A 16,663-nucleotide genomic window follows, 5' to 3' on the forward strand; every position below is an offset into this window, starting at 1 on the left:
AAGTGTAGAAAGCCGAGTCTAAGAGAGATGTGAAATATACAGAACCCGAGATGAGAAAATAACGCTTTCAGTGCAGCCAGTTAGACTCGAAGCCGACACCATGCTCAGCATGCTGTTAAACTGAATCTGACGGCTTAGCACTCTGGTCCTTGTGGCACTCCCAATTAATTTCTACATTGATCACAAAGTGCGTTTGATATCGATCATATAGAGCTTCTTTCTTTTTTTTCCCCTGCGTGCTGGTATTTGTATGCTGCGAGTTGCTTACAGAATTATTCCATCATAGCCTGGGCGTCATTCATTTTTAATGCACTAAGAGACCATCACATATTACTGATGTAAATCTGATCATCCTCGATCCGTCAAAACCACGCGGCCATGCAAGTGAGCATGTATCAGGGCACAGCCCCAGAGGGCAAGCTCACACACTTATTCAGTGGTTGTTCATTTGTGTTGAAACAAGTAGTTACTACAAAATCTCTTCGTCGGTGACAACAACTGCAAATACTCAGAAACTGCTGAGTCACACCGGAAGTGTTTACGGTTGTAAGTGTTTACGGTTAATTCCAAACTACAAATATGTGGCAATCATAGACTGTATGCAAAGATGGACTACATGACAGCGCCCTTAAAGTGAGGCCAAAACACCTTGATCGCCCACTGGTGGCTGACGGCTGTATAGGTCACAGACCCCCAATGTCAGAAGATGGGACATGGACCAAAGTTAAAAGTAAAAAAGAAATGTCTCTAACATGGTGTCTTTCATTTTAGGTAGTCCCTATTTAGATTCCTAAAATGTCATTATCAAACCTTTATGACAAAGTCATGTAATTGAGCTTGATATTTTAGTTGAAACATGAACTTTATTATTAATAATCACACATAGAAAATACAAATACAACTCAATACAAAGAACAAACATTTATTTTGCCTAAAATGTCAATATAAATGCACATTTGAAGGCTCAAATCAGTTAGCAGATATTATCGGTCGGACTCTGAAAATATCGACCAATACCGATATGTCTCTGAAAGGCTAATATCGGCATCCTCTAGTTCATATCACACAGATGTATGTCCAAGTGTTCATTTTTACTGAACGTTTAGTTTTACTTAGTTTTTTGATGTCATAAAAATGGGGTCAGATTTCGTGATTGACAGCTGAGACTGTTTCGCAATTGGTCGAGCGTGTGTATCGGCGGGACTGCGATGCCGCGCCTTCACTCCACAATCTACTGCGCAGTCTCTGGCTCCCAAATGACGTCCCCAGCGCAAGATGGCAGCCAGCACCCGGGATATTATGGCTTAATTCTTGTACAGTGGGTGAAAATGGAGCGCCGCCGTCCATCTTTTTGGACAGATATCGGTCCCAATAAAGAGGGGAATAGGACAGCATTTGTAAACAGTGCGTGTATGTAAAAAATGCCTCCATGAAAATGTTATTAAATTGTAAAATCTTCTAATTTTCTGTTGCTTGCCTGGGACGGAAATTATTATGTTTTCTAAATAGTCTTTTTAATAGTTTTTAGTTTGTCCCTTATTTCAGAATGCGTTCATATGAAGATGACTGTGGCAGAGAGTTGTTTTTTTGAGAAGGAGGCCTTCTTTGATTTCTGCTGTTTGTAAATTCCACGCCGTGTTTAATATGCTGTAATCACGCACTGTTTGTACCTCGCCGCGGCATTGTTTCAGCATTATGTTTAAACCAAGACTGGAATTGAATTTCAAAGATGATGCTGCTCACTGCATGCGTGGTGACAATCAAGAAGACAGACGTTTTTCACAAATAGTAAGGAGATTTTAACAAAGGATTAGCAGAATCTCAAAAGCAACAAGATGTTTTGTATGTGTCTACTCATCAGAGCTTTTCTTTGCAATACTTGCTCACTGTGTCTAAACATATCTTCCTCTTTACATACTGTAAATTTTCCCCTTATACATACAGCAGATAATCAGAAGTGTTCCAGGAGACTGGTAACACCATGATTTATGGCAGTCATTCATATCGTCAACCTCTTCTCCAATTGTGCTAATGCACATAGATGACTCCTGTGGTATTGTCAGTGTCGAATGAAAGCAGAGGGGACTGTAATGTATGCATGCAAATGTGACATGATATGTGAGTGGCGTCATGTTGTCATTCGCTGTGCAGATGTACTGTAAACATTCCCACTGTTAAAGATTGAGAGACCTGGATGTGTGCTGAGGTTGTTACTGCCTTTAAATCACACTAGGCCCCAAGACGGCGTCATCGCGTGACATCAGAAGGAAATAATGCTCATATTTCTGATTCAGTTCTACAAGTAGTCGAATCTCCAAATTTAATTTTGCCCCCTGAACACACAACACGTAACATGTTGCTATTTTTTTAACCGTTAAATAAATACATTAATAAAATTGTTTATATATAATTGCATCAATTTTAAATGCTTTTTTCTGAGTTTGAATGTTATTCTATCGCATGTTGTAAACGGCATATTTCAATATGCGATGAAACAGTATCGGAACTGCGAAGCATTTTTTTCAAGAACAAAAATGAAAAACTGAAGAAGAAGAAATTTCATGATGCAGAGGATTAAAGCGCTGGAGTCTGCAGATTAATTAACATGTGTGTCCTGCTGCCTTTATGGGGCGGCAGGGATTTAATGACCTGCAGGAGAAGCTTTTCATACAGCATGAAGCAGGAGTCAATCATAGCACTACAGCTTTTAACCAACGTTAAATTTTATACATTTTTATGCCAAATGAAACACATCAGGAGAGTTTGATTAAATATACCTGCGTATATTTCAAGCATTATGCTGTTATCTATCTGCAGGGCACGGTGATGCATGGGCCGACCCCTAACTTGTCGATTCTGTAGGTTATAAATAACTTTCAGAAAACACTGTGTGCAGCAGGCTGTGATTACGGTGTCACTCTTGCACAGGAGGGTGCAGGTCCTTTTACGTCCTGGCTGTCAATATTCTCTCTACCGAACTAGAAAGTAACCTACATCTGTCGCACGTGTCTCTACGCCCCAGACTAAGATTTATAATAGAGACTATAGACCCGCACATGTAGAGTACTACGTTAAAGTTCACTGTTAAGATGTGAAGAACACTTTGGCTCAATCCCATTTCACACCTTGCCCCTCCCCTTTAGCCCTACACTTGGGTTTTGCCCGTTCACGTGTAGGGGTAGGGGTGTCTCAATTCCCTCTGGTATGGAGGGGGAGGGCTAAGGCGGAGATGGCCCTCCAAACTGAGATTTTCCAGACCCACAGTCCAAACGGAGGGCTGTGAGATATGCCGTGCGAATCACTGGCAAGCCGGCTGAAAAAATGTCCAAGGCGACAGAAGAAACTCACAATTTTAGTATTATGGCACTTTTCTTCATAAAAGCTACACACAAAAATCGGTAGCAGCGTTATGCGTTATAATATTACAACATATGTAACGTTATCACCTTACGTGATGTGCTGTTTCGTCGTTATAAGACCAAGGGATATTTCACCTGTCCTGACATGCCCAACATACTGTAATTAGCATGTTTGTTATTTGAATATTCTGGGTATGTGACCATAGTAACTGCAACTGCGTCTTTACAACGCTATCGCCGTAATTCCAGGCATGTTAAATCTGCGGGGGTGGGGGGATGGGGGGGGTGTGTGTGTGTGTGTGTGTGTGTGTGAGTGAGAGAGAAAGACAGCTGGCAGTTTGCGGGTCTGGTCGGGTTCATGTGGTTGATTAACACATAAGAGGAGGAAGGGGAAGGTTGTAGGTAATGTGGAAAGGAGGAGTGGGGAGCGGGTAATGTAGGAAGGGGGGAACAGGGGGTGGATTTCAAGAGGAGGAACGTTCCACTGTTTTTATTCTCCGTGAAACCAGCTCCTGTTGCAGACTCGCCTCCTGTGCGTCCTCCACTGTTCTTCGCCCTTCTTTGGCTCCTTTGTCTCTTTTGAGTGAGCAGGGCCTTGACAGTCGATGTCCGCCTCCGTGGCGAGCCGGCCTTTTTCTGGTCAATGTTGGCAACGATCCTGTGTGACGCCCGTTTAGCTCTGGAGTGATGTCGGAGTGGTTCGCATCGGTCAGAGTTGGTATCAGTGAGGCCGAGCTAAGTCAGGCAGTTTATTTGTAGTTATTGAATCTACAGACAAATGTCTATGAACATACAGTACACCTCAATAATGACTATACTCATGCCTTTTCACTGCATCATTCTGTCCATGAATAAAATAACAGCTTGGATTAGGAAGTATGAAAATACCGAACCTGTCTTAAATGATCAGACGTCAGAGCCTTGAGAGCGTTTATGAGGCCACAAAAAGCAAACTTTAAATAATCTATGTATTAAAATGAGGAAAAAGGGACCTCACTTTAATACATCACGTTGCACACCTAGGCACCGCGGTTCAAAACAGCCAGACGGCATCAAAAGAAGAAAGATCGAAAGTTTGGTTGAAATTAAGATGCTGATGTTGAGGCGGTGGAAGTGAGGAATGTATCTGTCGTGTTTTTAGCTGACTCACATTTGCTTCAGTGCATCTGCTGAAATTCTCTCCAATCTCTGCAACCTAGAAAGAAGCTGCACTCATCTCTCACTTTCATAGATTTCTGAGTAGAGGTTACGAAATACATCTTCACACGAGGAAATCAAATCCACAAGATAATAACATCTTTTCTCTTCTTCTTTACGTTTTTGTGTAGATACCTAGTGGTTTAGATGGGATGCTTTATTTTTATTTTTATTATTTAAACACCAAATGCAAAGTGCTTGTGGCGAGGAACTAAGAAAACAGGAGCCGACAAGACATAAGGGACATTACTGTACATTATTCTCATTTTAATGCAGCAGTCTAATTAGCATTAGCTAGCTGATAAATGTGCTATTGTATTATTCAACTTGTATAGCCCAGGGGAGCATCCCAAGATGTGCCACATTCAGAGCGTGAGGTGTCTAGTCTGGAGAAAGCCATAGTCAAAGAAGTATCCTATTTGATCTCGGCTTTACAGTACAGTGAACTCACTTGTCTTAGATTACCTCGGGCTAAGACTGTATACAGTGAAAGATGATTTTGTTTGCCGTTCATATTAAAATGCAAATGGCGAGGAAGAATAGGGTTTCTAACAATAACTGCAAGTTTGTGCATTGCAGTCTATGTGCAGTTCCTGCTAATGGTGTCAGCAAATGCAGAAGAAGTATGAAGAGCTTTAAGAATGGTTGTATAGTCTATTGTGTGCATGAATAAGAAGCTTGTCCATATGAGGAAAATGTAATTAAAAAAAGAAAATGGGTGTACGCATGTGTGCATAATGCATGTGAATAAGCTGCAGAAGTGAACATCAAAAGCAGGAATACACCCCTCATACATTCATATTGTACTTTCTATTGTTAGCCAGTCTTGTATCGGTTCCTTTCATTATGTGCACATGAATGCACAGTTGAACGCACACACACACACACACACAACACGCACAGAAAACGCCGCGGTCATACCAAGACTGAGATTCAGGATCTGTGTATGAAGGGACTTCTGAGACCTCCTCTCCACTCCCCCGTGTTCTTGTGCGACTTGCTGCCTCCACAGCCGTGCCCTCGGAGCCTCCCCTGGCATAAATGACCATTATGGCTCCATTAGGGCTGCTACTAGGAGGTCATTATGCTACACTGAAAAACCAGGGATGAAGATGTTAGTGGGATCCCATCAGGGGAGAGACACAAACTGAGTGAGAGAGAGACATAACACTCAGTCATCCAGCTCCTCCAGATGTCATGACAGACAAACAGCGATTCGGGGCCCAGTGAGTCAGCCTCTTAAGTAGTAAAAAGAACGGAGGGGAAGGCTGATGAAGGAGAGGCGAGGACGGCAGTAAGTGCTGCATGGATGCAATCGGGACAGAGGGGTGGGGTAATTTTAGGTTAACATTAAAGACATAAACCATCCAGGATGTTACGACGCATGGCAGACTGTTTGCGTCTCTTTCTCACATTGCACTATAATAACTAGCGTTTGTGTGTCTGTGGTGCTTTAATTGGTCTGTTGTCGGGTAGTTTTTTCTGTTTCTTGCTACTAAATATGAGAATCTGCAGGGTGGCCTGTCTGTTTGGCGGCGAGACACAGAAGATGATGAGTTTCACTGCCATCCCTGGCACATGTGCATTTGTCCTACTCCCCCCCTACTCGTTTTAAGGGACAGTACAACTAACTAAAATGCATAATGTATGTTTATGTATAAATGTTTGTCACCAGACTATTCTCCACAAGGCTATGTCTGCCCTGTAAAATGGTCTAACAACAAATACACTGGCTTGTTTGTCTTTACTTTAAATAAACTGCACAGTTGCAATGGGCAGCAGCAGGTCCAGGATGTAGCAATGGTGCCCCTGGAAAATTGTGTCAGAATGGGGGGCCGGGCTTGTTTTGGTCGAACATTTGAACATGGGGAGACGAGCTGTCATGGAAATGACTAATTCCCCCACAAAGAAAACGCCACAAAAAAACAGTAAAAAATGTTTGTCAACTGTTCGCTTGCACGATGCACATCAATACTTGCCCTTTCCGGCGTGTAGGTAGCCAGCTCTAGGAAAATACTGCGTGAGACACTCCAATGGCAGGCGTATACCCACAATCTACACCCAGCGAGTCAGACTTGTTGTATGCTTCCCAGGCATAATGCAAGGAAACAGTTCACATGGTCAAGCAACAGGTTTGGGTCTGTCAGAAACGAGATCTGTGTCAGACGAAATCTGCCAGAGAGAAGCTTGTTGCTTTATACAACTGCTCTAAACAACCTTTTGACCTTTGCCTGAAGGTGAAGAGTGCAAAGGTACAAGGGACAGCTGGCCTCTCAGCAGGTGGCGTATAGGGAGAGAGAGCTGCTGACCTGTGCAATTGGCATGATATACTGTTCCCGAGGGCGGCGGCCCCTAGAAACTGGGGCAGAGCCAACCAAGCATATGATAAATGCACCAGAGGTCACACCGGGGCATTGGCCTGAAACATCATTTAGCCTCCGAGGGTTCGGCAACTGTCTCCTGTTGGGAGATGGAGATGTGACACGGATGATATAGAGCTGTGAAAGGTCGGTCGGTGGCCCAACCTTGACAGTGAATGTATGGCGGCAGTGTGGTGATGCAGCTGCAGATCGATGAGGTCTTGGCTCGGACGTGGGCAGATGTGGTATGTGTATTAGCCTCATCCATTTAGTCTCTTTGATTGTTGAAAAAAGCTGTTTTCAGAGATGAATGTCCGGCAAATAGGTGTCCGGACACTTTCTGGAGTTTTTCGTTCAAACAAGAAGAACGTAGTCTGAGTCACACACGTTCACAACAGCAGGAACATTTGCGGAATATTCAGGCGAGGGATGGAGCCTACTGTAGGAGGAGGGCCCGCTCACTCGCAAATTTTACTAGGGGCCTGCCAGGGAAAATGTCCAGAGCAACAAATGCGGACATTTGAGTTCTCACATACAGCCCGTAGATGTAGACTGCAGCCTCAGATACTGTAGTTCAAGAGTTGCACCACTGTCTCAGTGTTGTCCCGGATACTAAATTAAAAGTTCGGTGCCTTTTCAAACTTTCTGTCCAGTGAAACTCTCTTCAGTGCTGGCTGTGGTTCGTTACCTCCTGTGTGGATGGCGGGGTGGTTTGGAACACCATGCACAGTCATTATCAGCAAAGTTAAAGCCCTCTAAAGTATTCCGATTTCTTATATTTCCCATTTCTGTACACTTCTTGGCTACAGTTTTGTAGCAGGTGGGGGGGGGGGGAAGAAGCCAATGGCCTGAGGCTAACCTGTGTCATGGGTGCATGTAACATTGTCCTCCATGAGACAGATCCCATCGTTTGTGTTTTTACTGCACTCGTGAGAGACGCGGCGGCGGCGGCAATATCGGTAGAACGTGTTTCTATTGAGCCAGAGTTGCACAGCAGATTGTTCCTTAGATCCTGTGACCATCGCTGCATACGCTGGGTGAGCTGTGACCCCAGCAAGTGGTCCCACAGGCCAGAGTGAGTGCTACAGGGCTGGAAGCAGATGGCCCTCCTGATGCCACACTGACTCACAGATTGGCTTTAATTGCCAAGGCTGATCATTTGCCCAATGAGTCTGTGAAGGCCCGGGCACTCCGTGAGTCGCGCGCCTTAAAATAGGGCCGTGACGAACAGCGTTGGGATCTCGTACGCCCGGACGACCATGCGCGGCGCGTCTTCCTCTCACACGTTTTGACACTCGCACAAACACACACACTCTCGCAGGCTTAGGACTGACAAAATCAAAGACCTCCTATGAAGGCAAAAGAGGTGGAGGGACTTTACCAAGGGTCTCTCTCTGCTTCCCTTTCTGCCTTTCTGACTCACTGTCTCCACAGCAATGCTGACACACACACACACACCTCCCCAGGCCATGACTCCGTTCCCAGTGACAGCAGTGAGTGTGCAGCTCTGACGTCAGTGGACAGCACTGCGTGTCAAGCCCTGTCTACTTCTGCATGTGCAGTCAAAACGTGAGACTGTTCCCAGATCAGCTTTGTTCCCTTGTAAGTAACCTCAAATCTGTTATATGTACAGTGAATGTGCTTTGTTATTGCACAGCGTAAGCTACTGTACTGTACATGTTTTGTTTTTTTGGGGAGCAGCAGATTGGATTCAACAGGTGTGGCAGTACTCTGCATACTGCATGGCCCTCAGCACTTCACAGCACCAGTGGTGTTTCTTCATTATCGCGTTGTGTGGTGGTTTTACTTTTCTGCATAGATGCACTGCTTCTGTCGGCCTGTGGTTGCTCACGACAACACACCGCACACGCAAATGCACATTGATGTGTGCCTCCTCGGATATGTGAGCAAACCCCGCCGCCACTGCGCTCTGACACAGCCAGCATAGGCTGGCTATTTCCTGAAAGTGGAAGAGAAGGCTCACCTCATTTGCCCAGGTCTTAACTCACCCCAGGACAGCAGGCACATCCTCGCACTCTGAAGCAGGCAAAAAACAGTCTGCCAGCGGAGACCCACCGTCTCGGTTCCTGTGGCGGGGAAGATGAGCTGCTGTAAGAGGCAGAGCGGCAAACGCTAAAGCTCATTATGTCTCGACCGTTGAGCTGCTGGTCCAGAAAAAGCAGGCCTGCCTCGGACACGTCTGCCACCTTCGGACGTCGCCAGAGACCAGCAGGGGAAGAGAGAGGCGGCACAGTCATGGGAGCAGGCAGATGAGTTCAATATGTGTGTCTGCGAGACCAAGCTCTGTGTTTCTGCCGCCTGTTGTTTTGATGCCACCCACTGTTCCCCGAGCTCCAGGCTCAGAGAGTCGGGTACCGGCTACATCTCTACCCAGCTGCCCCCTCCTCCGCCTCCATCCCTCCGTCATGCCCTCCTGCTGACTGTGCTAATAGCTCTCCGGTTGCTCCCTTTCCCTGGTGCGTGGACACATGCTAACATACATCAACGTGTATGCATATCTTCTTAATTATAACAAATAGCCGAACGCATACCTCCGCTGTTATGTGGAAACATTGTTCACAGCTCCACCTAGTAAGTAAGTGGAAGCCAATGTTGCAGTGCTATTTTTGGGTCGTGCCACATTTTACCCCGCTTGCCCCTGGTATCTAGATCAGGGCTGGATTGCGTAACGTCAGCGCACGAGGCCGGCTGTAAGTGCTCGGCTTCAAAGTTTTGGTCGTGAAATAGTGTCGACAAGGCTGCTCCTTTCTTCTAATTGTTTACTACTAACATTAACAGATCTTATTTTTATTTTCCCCGTAAATTAGTCCGACTCTGTGATCACTGATCAGCACAAACACACATTTAACTCGACCGGTGAAAGGACACTTAACGCCCCCCCAACCCCCCTTCATCACTCATCTGCCCCCCTCCAATACCACCCTCAGAACTGGGAGATGGGCATTAAAATGCATCAAAAATTAAGGCTGTTTACTTGGACACTAATGAGAGGAGGCTTAAGCAGTCTACTTTAATTAGAATGATTGGCTCCGACGGGACCACACGGGCGGGGCCTTAACAGCTGATTCACTCTGAGCTCACAGGACGTTTTCGTACTCCCTGAGTGTCGGGAGTGATGTCAGAGGAGACCGGACTGCAGGGAGACATGTTGCCTTCACTGATCCCGGGTTGGAAACGGAGCGCTGCAGTTAAATGCACTGAAGCAGACCGTTACATAAGCACCACTGCAAGGTCAGACATCTGTGTCCTCCCTGTCTGTGTCTCTATTTAAGTCACCATCATAAACTGCCTCAGTGTTAAAGGGGGAGTGAGCGATTTTAAAGCAATACAGGTTTTGCAAAAATAGGCGAATATTTACTTGCCGTCCGCTAGCTGACGGTTCTGTGGTTCTGTATACGTTTTTTTTCCGTCGCAGTCCTGGCTCTGTAAGTTGGAAAAACTAAAAAATGGTGCGGACCGCACCTCACAACACTGTGTGTGCAGTTTTATAAACATCACTCCCAAACACTTTAAAAAAAAGGCTACCGATTGCCTGGTTTTGGCCTAGGGATTAGCGCGTCGGTCTCCCATACCCGAGCCTGTGGGTTCGTGGCCCGACCAGAGTAGTAAAAGCACAACAGCAACAAAGAGAGAGACACGCTTTTCTCCAAAATTGCTTACTGCCCCTTTAAGGTTGTGAACCAAGACCCTGTCCCATTCACCGAACAGTGTCACAATTATATTCTTTTGTTTTTTTACTCTCCACTCCTTCCACAACTACTGGACGTGTGCAAGGGACTGAGATTTCTTTGAGAGGCTTGTGTGGAAGCAGAATGTGCTCAGATCAGGTTTCTAGCATAGGAGCCGCTTCCTTTTTTTTCGTTTCCTGAAGTGCATGGGAAGGAGCACAAAGAAAGAGGTTAAAAGTGTGGCTACACTTCAAAAGAGAGTCTAGTTTGTCCTCTTTGATGCTACGCTGCCATGCACTTCAGCTACAAAGGAACTGCGCTCTTGCCACGGAGAAGTGAAGTGAGAGACACTGAGCTCAGTACACCGCATCACAACATCACAGTCACTAACACGCCGTACGTCTCAGCTCATGTGACTCGCTGCGTTCGGGATTTTTTCGCAGGCAGGAGGTGTTTTCCAGTTTGAGGCTGTTTTTTTTTTTTAAATGTGTGAAGTGGTTTTTTTTGTGTTAATCTTAAGTTATGATTGATTCATTCAGCACACACCATCACGTGATGGCAGAAATGGCGAAGGCAATCTGCAATTCATTATGAGCTGACAGATTATGTGGTGAGAAGGGAGACTGCTCTTCAGCTGAAGGGCTCCGGGTCGAGCCTCCACCCTGCTGGAGCATCCTTGAGCAAATCACTCAGTCCCCGCAAGCTCTGACGAGGCTGATCTGTAGCTCAACCTCACCTCACCTCTGACCCCCTTGTGGATTTCTCCACATCATGTGTTTACTGTCTGCGGTGTGGGGGCTTTACAAGAGACACTGCTCCGAGCTGGAAGCTGGAGGTGAAATTTATACAGTAGATCTTGTGTCTAACCTCTTCGATTTGTTGCAGGGGGATGAGATGATGTGACTTGATGTGTCAAAGTACATGTTTATGTCTCGCCGAGGGGGCAGCGTGTTCCGCTCTTAATACTTCTGAAAGGTTATCCAGTGGGGATCTTACAAAAATATTTCTCCCTCCCCTTCCTCATCATTTTTCTTCAGAAGTCGTAAGATACAGGTGCAATTACAACCATAAAGCCCGGCTTTTTCTGAGCTCCGGGGCCTCACGCGGCCGCCGTAATTGACTTCTCCTCTCCCCAATCAGAAGCCACAAGGTCCTAATGGCAAAGGATGAGCGAGCCAAATGGTTTCATTACATACAGAATCCTTCGGCAAAAAAAAAGAGCCCCGGCTTAGGTGAAGGGACGCGCACAGAAAAAAACACACACACACACACACACTAGTCCCACACATTGCGTTAGATCACATCGGTGAGCAACAGAAAATAAATCATTCTCATAGTACCGAATAGAGGTTAGGGGTCTTAGTTCTGAAGAGCCAATACGTTGGCCTTGTGCTGGGTTTAGAGCACTACCAACATCAATACCACGTACAATGCACCTGCAGTGAGGTTACAAACACAAACTGTCACTCTTATCTGGGGCAAACGCTGACTTGCTCATGGCATTTAGCAACACAGTGAGGTAATGTTGTCAGCTGTTGTGGAAACGTTCTAAATATAGTAGTATGTGATGTCAACAGCTGTTATGCTATAGTGTCAATCACTTTTGCAGAAACAGTGGTTTATGGTCCTGCGATATCATACTGAAATCTGTATCGCAGGTGACCTCAATATTTAATAGTAGGTCTCTGCATTTGATGACTTGTAACTCCACTGTTAAAATTAGATTTTAAAGGGATAGTTGAGTGATTTTGAAGTGGGGTTGTATGAGTTACTTATGCATAGTTAATATGTTACCTTATGGAGATGGTGATCAGCGATGTCATTTAATGTGCAAAGTGCAAACTTAAACGGCTGTCTGGCGGAAAACTGAACAAGTGGAAAAATACGTCCTTCAGCGTACAATTGAACGGATATGTTTTGTTTAGGTAAGTATTTAAAAATGTGGCGAAAAAGAGGTGGTCCCCTCTGCAACAGTGGGACTGTGACTTACGCTACTTCCACTTCCCCTCCAAACTCCATTAAATGACATCGCTGATCACCATCTCCATACAACCCCACTTCAAAATCACTCAACTATCCCTTTAATAGGAGTTAATGTTGATAGTTTCAGTTTCAGTGTTATTGTTTCAGTAGAAATAATAGCTTTTGCCCAGTGGCAGCATAGATCAAAAGACAACTTTTTTTTTTACTCTCAGTCTCTATAGCCATGTAAGCCATGGACAAAGTGTAAGTTGAACACTGCTGTATATATTTGCAATCACATAATTTATGTAACTGCAACACTACAGCACTCTGCCTTTGTCAGTATATTATATACACTGTGCTCTGATTGCCCACATTAAAGGCACTGATTTTGTTTTGCAATTCCATGGGGTTGGGGACTCAGAGGATTTTTGGTCCCTAGTTTGAATCAAGCACCAAAAACACTGGATCCTACAATTCTCTTTATACAACCATCACATTTTATTAGATTATCTCTGTCCAGTAAATTCCCATGACTCCACACCAAACACAGGCTTTTCTGTTAGACGTCTCAAGCCGACATAGCCCAACGATGTCATAGGCTGACCCGGATGATGTCATCTGGCTTATTTCTTGAGACGCTGGAGCAGTTCCTCCAAAGCCATGAAAGTCATTATTCAACAGTTTTCAAAGATGATGAGTAAACTGAACCCGACGTACAAAAATCAGTCAAATGCCCCTAATGGGTGTTTTGCTTGATAGCTAAATATCAAGCAAAACACCCATTATTTTATGGTTGATACACAATTTCCCCCAGTAATCTTTTTCAAATACCCCTTTAAGGTTGTTATTCAGTTAAAGGGGCAGTTTGCGATTTTGGAGAAAGCTTGATTCTCTCTTTGTTGCTGTTTTTACTGCTCTGGCCGGGGCCGCGACCTCGGGTAAGTGAGTGCGTTGGACTCCCAACAACTAGGCCAAAACCGCGGTGTTGCAGCGCCACCCACTAGCACATCTCTTAGAGAGGTGGGGTCCGCACCTTTTTTTGTTTTTCGATTTACAGAGCCACGACTGAGCCCAAAACCCAGATATTTTTTCCCCAGCCCCACAGCTAACGGACGTATATAATATCAGCGGATTTTTCCAAATGTGTATTTCTTTAGAATCGCTAGCTGCCCCTTTAAAGGGAGGCAGCCTGACTTTGTTATACGTTACTTTGAGTCTAAAGTGTATAATAGAGAAAAGGAATCAAATATTAGTAGAGATTAATTTGTGTGTGTCTCTTCTACCATCTCTCAATTTCATTTATTTCCTAGTTTTAGTTTTACTACTGTCTATAGCCGTAACATGCTCTCAGCATCCTGTTCTGTGTGACCTTTTGCGATTCAGCCACAGAATCCAAACGCCGAAAGTAACCAGACGAACACGTGGCACGATTCGTTTGAATGACTGACAAGCAACCCGGCTCCGTTAATGAAGTTATGCTCACTCTGATTAGGACATTAATGTGACTAAGATAACCCGGTTAAGGTGTTTACACGAGAGTTGCAATAATATGCGTATTGCATTAGTCTGGTTATAATTGAATTATTGGGGTGCGTGTAAATGCTTTTCTCTCTCTCTCTCTGGCTCATTCCCAGACACCAGTCTCTGTATTTCATGTGTGTGTGTGTGTGTGGGGGGGGTTGTCTCTGTGTGTGCTGTAGGTCTCTGCTGATCAGAGGAGAGGTGAGACACGAGCATGTGTGCAGCAGTTCATATGAAAGCCACCTGGCTCTCTCTGGCTCTGTGATTTATGCCTTTGATAACAGCAAGCCAGAGATGCTTTCAACAACAACAAAGTAGTGCTGAAGGATGACAACAATGGGACACTTGTCAATCTGGAGATGAAAAGATGTCTTGCTAGGTGGCTGCCTCTTTTATGACTTTGATACATATTTATATATATATATATATATATATATATATATATATATATATATATATATATATATCTCCCCCCCCTTTGTTTAGTGTATTTGTATCTATACGTTTCTCTACATTCTATGAAAGGTTATTGATGAAGCATAATGTGAAGTGGAGTCAGTTTTCCATCTCTGCCAGAACGCCTCCCTCCCCCTGTGAGAAGGCGGTAGTGTGCTTCACTGCCTCTGCTATGACTTATCAACAGACTTATTTCCGCCGGCTTGTCCTTCTCACTGAAAGAAACACGCACCTCCGGTGTGATTTTTTATATTTATTTTTTGACATTAACATATTTACTCAAATCTTTTTTTCCGGTTAATCCTTCTTTTTTTTAAGAGTGGAAAGTGAACTAAACTTTGCTCTTTGGTCGACCCATCTTTTATAGATTTGCTGTTGTAGTTTATTGTAATCATCACACAGTGAAAACGATATGAATAATTCATTAACATTTAAACAACAGTTTCATATCAGTAAAAGTTTAATTTGAAATATTTACATTTTTACAGTAAGGTAAAGATTCCTATTGCACTTAAAACTTGCAGTAGCTGACATCTTAACATATTTTCACCATGACATCTGTATTGGATAATGCGCAAATTACATGTACAAAAAAAAAAGAAACAATATCCTAAAAACGTGATGCATCGCTGCAATTTAAACCAGTGCAGTTCTTCCGGTCCTGCTACTGTACAAAATTAAAATAGAACTTATCAATTATTCAATGCTGACAAGGGACCATTTTTCAAAATATATAATTTTACTGTTTTTTTTTAATAACCATTTTTTCTGCCACTTCTTGACTTAATAGAATACTTACTTTATAGAAATTCAGTTGTTCATGCAAGAGGTTTGGGGGGCGTATTATAACATTGCACGTGTCGTCATTTATCTAACTCACAACCGCTTGCCTTGTATTCAGCAACAAATCTTTCTTTCTTCTTTGTTGTATGTGGCTATTATGTTTTACCTCAGTATAAGATATTATTGTCCAAAACACCTTACCGATTTTCATGAGAACGAATTGGACTCCCTTGTCCTGGCCTTATTCCTCCCCACGATTTCTCATTCCCTCTGTCCTTCCTTCTCTTTGTCATACTCTTCTACCGATGTGGCTAATGTCATTTTCTGTTCATCTGTCTCACTCACCTCTGCTCTTTCACTGTTCATCTGTCTCACTCCTCCTGTCTGCCCCCAAAATCTACTGGAGCTGCGGGAGGAAAGGCTCGTTTCATTGTTCTCTGTTAGCCATAATAGAGCTGGTCCTGCTTAACTACACCCCAAAAACTATACACCCTAATATAATAACTCCGTCTGGTTATGTTTTGTCGTCAGTGAAAACTAAAAACACTGATGCTGCACATAATTTACATTGTCTACACCGTCTTACCATTGTGTGCAAGCTATATCATGGCCTACCTTACATCAGCCGGCTACTGAAAATTAAGTATTAATGTAGTGCTGGGCTCTGTTAGTTTTTAATTTCATGGTGATATTAAAATGTGGGCATATTTGATCCATATGGCCTCCACAGAAGTCTCAGCTGTCCCTGGGCTCCTCCTGTGCATTAAACAGTTGACAGTCTTCTTATAGTAGAAGTAAGTGGAGTGCTCTGTGACTGATGGAGCTCCTTTGTCAGTGACGGGGGAGCCGCTGCTGCTGGCAGTTTGGGGCCAAAGAACAGTACAGATTACATTAACATCAGTCAAGCTGTTGTCAGACTGCTAGGACATAAATAGGACCTTATTGATGCATAATGCAACAACTTTTCATCGTGAGGGTTTCTGAGTAATAGGATCAGAAGAGGGAGTCTGTTGCAGAGAAAAGCAAAATTTAGAAAAAAGAAAAAAGTTGGTTGAAATGTATAAGAAATTGTGCATCAGGAGAATAATGTGATGCGTGGTGTATAGATTTTTTTAAGGATCTGTTTGCACAAGTTGAGATCATACGACAACAAAGGGAATCGTACACATCAGTTTGTAGCCGCACTCCTCATGTCGGGGGTTTAGCAGATGAGGTAAACATATTGAGTAAATCGCGTTGAAGAAAAAAATGGTGACAATAAATGTATACACAATCACTGGTCATGATCGGGGCTCGTCATTACTTGAACGAATCATATCACTTTATTCTCGCA

At 43.9% G+C, this 16,663-nt stretch overlaps 1 protein-coding gene across 15 annotated transcripts in view; it reads left to right on the top strand.

Annotated features, from left to right (window-relative positions):
• The window catches only part of msi2b (musashi RNA-binding protein 2b), a 250,506-nt gene that overhangs the window by 204,023 nt on the left and 29,820 nt on the right, over positions 1–16,663 (top strand). The window contains exon 11 of one of the 15 annotated variants that reach the window (XR_004790149.2): positions 8,351–8,518. The exons of the other annotated variants lie outside the window; for them this stretch is intronic. The gene's annotated coding sequence lies outside the window, so the exon portion shown is untranslated. The remainder of the gene's footprint in view (positions 1–8,350; positions 8,519–16,663) is intronic. 15 annotated transcript variants of the gene reach the window in all.

This window comes from Scophthalmus maximus, chromosome 2 (genome assembly GCF_022379125.1).
Source record: "Scophthalmus maximus strain ysfricsl-2021 chromosome 2, ASM2237912v1, whole genome shotgun sequence".
Taxonomy (NCBI): Eukaryota; Metazoa; Chordata; class Actinopteri; order Pleuronectiformes; family Scophthalmidae; genus Scophthalmus; species Scophthalmus maximus.